Below are 2,605 nucleotides of genomic sequence, written 5' to 3' on the forward strand. Positions count from 1 at the left end.
GAGTGTGTTGTGCATTTTATCATGCTTTAGGAATGATTGAGGATTGAAAACAAGAGATATTTGGAAACGAAACTGCAACTTTTATTGGAATGACACATGCTTAACAGACTCGAAGGAACGACTCCTAGGACATACCCTAGGTCATCGCGGAACAAACGACTCAAATTCAAGAAAAAAAGTCCTAGACACGACTCAACTAAGATAAGAAAACAGATCCCGACTCATAATTTTTAAATCTGGTCTTGAGCTTTCCCTTGTTCAGCTATCAACTTAGATGCCCGGCTCTTGTCCTTGATCTCATCGATGGTCTGCCTCCATCCCGAGGTAGTCCTCTGAGGATCTACGCCAATGATGAAGGTTGGTGAATCGAATTGTCCTTTATTAACTTCGTCAACGAGAGGAGTACATTCTAGAGCGAGACTCCCGATTTGAATTTCATTCTTCGGGTTTGGCAAGAATTCAAAGCAATCCACAAATATTTTCCCGATAAACGCCCCTTTCAAGTGACATGGGCGGATAAGATGGGAATAATCGACATTGTCTTCGACAGAAACAAAGTTAGCGTGATCACCAAATGGATTGGTGATGTTATTGGGTTTAACAGCTGGGATCGGGAGTGTTCCACTCTCAATCATGTCTTGAATTTCGTGCTTCAGTCGATAGCACCTTTCAGTATCATGGCCTTTCCCTTGATGAAAGGCACAGTAGGCATTTGGTTTATACCATTTACCTTGTTGATCAGCGGGAGGGTCCGGAGTTGGACCAATAGGCTTCAGCTTTCCTTGGGCTATGAGCCTTTGGAGAGCGTATGTATAAGTGCATCCGATATCGGTGAATGCCCTAGGTGTTTGGCGTTGCGACTTCTTCGATTGCCCTTCTAAGAGATTGATGGCTTCATCAATATGGGTCGTTGCTGGGGCCTTGCCCTTAGACGATGAGGCCCCTTGGTACCCTTTTGGCTTCTCAGCTTCAGCCATTCGGACATCGTCCTCTACCTTTATCCCGATTCTTATCAATTCTTTGAAAGAGCCAAAATTCTGGTATTTCAGAACATTGCGGTAAATAGGTCGTAGATATTTTACGAACTTATCTACCATTTCAACTTCGTCAGGCTTCTTGGCTAATTTCACGCTTTCAGCGCGCCATCTCGCTAGGAACTCAGTAAAGCCTTCTTTATCTTTCTGGGTCATCACCTCCAATGTTCTTATGTTGGTTTGAATCTCGACATTATCAGCATAGTGCTTGCAGAACTCCACCGTAATATCTTCGAAAGTGGGGAAGTTCTTAAGGTCAAGATTATAGAACCACGCCTTCGGGTGTTCATCCAGAGATTGGGCGAAAATTTCAGAGAGCATGTCAGCGGGAACTCCCTTCAGTGCTAAGTACCCTTTATAGGCCTTAACATGGTGGACTGGATCTTCTGTGCCCTTAAACTTTGGGATGTCAGTAAGTACCATGTTCGTGGGTAACTTATCCTGAACTGGGGCATAGGCCCTAGCATTTTCGTAGTGGATGTTCTTCCCCTGGGAGAGTTTCAAACGGTCTTCGATGAACTTGAACCGTTTCTCCAGATCAGTCAGAGGTGGGGTAGATGGAGGGGAATCTTCACACAGCTTAGATTCGATTGCATCCATTCGGGTCATCTTGAGGTTCACGGCCTCAGTAAGCTTGTTAACAGCATCTTCCATTGCTTGACGTCGGGTTTTTGGCGGCCTTTCTACAAGAAAACCCCGTACTGAGTCAATATTTAAAGTAAGAGCCCCTGCACACTTAAGGACACGACCCCAACTTGACTCAAACAAAGACTCGACTTGAGATTGACTAACCAGAGGTTAGACTCACGGTTTGATCTAGACCTTGGTTCATTTTAGACTCGACAAAACGACATGACTCAAACTGTCATAACTCGATTCTAAACTGGACTTGGTGTGACCAAACCCGTGATTGGGCTAACATAGCCCATGGGTTCGAGTGAAACGTCCTAAAGGGCCTAGCCTGGACGTTTTTTGTGGACTATCCTAGACCAAAAGATCGACCAACATGACTCAAAGCCCAAGAGGTGAGCTTGGGTGACCCAACAAGGTCGTGTTCTAGACTCTTAGAACAAAACAAACCCGGCCTAACACGGCCATGACCTGGACACGACTCGACGCATTTCATGCTTGGTTGAGGTTCGCGAAACATTTTGGATTGATTTTGAAAAAAAAGAAGGATTGATTTGAACATGAGATTTGAAATGGGCAGCCTGCCGGCTATAAAGGCTTGTTTTGGGCCGAAATTTTAGTCCTATTTGGGCAGCGTTCCGCGTTTTTAAAACCATGCTATTTTGAAAGTAAGTTGTTCAAAAGTTCGGTTTTGAAAAGGACATGGGAATTTTCGAAAATAAAGACTCGGGAAAACAAATTGCACATTGTCATTCTCATGTTATTAGGATGTATGCTCCTAGACATCTCTAAGTCTCGGCCAGTCTTCTATAAGAAGGTCTATGCCCTCCATCCTTTTGCGGTCTTATAGAGCGAGGTGTCTTAAGGTAAAGTACCTAGAAGATCGTCCCCACCCCCAAGAACCACGCGAGGCGAAGTGGAAGCGAGCAATGTGCAGCTTC

Source organism: Silene latifolia, chromosome 2 (assembly GCF_048544455.1).
Source record: "Silene latifolia isolate original U9 population chromosome 2, ASM4854445v1, whole genome shotgun sequence".
NCBI lineage: Eukaryota > Viridiplantae > Streptophyta > Magnoliopsida > Caryophyllales > Caryophyllaceae > Silene > Silene latifolia.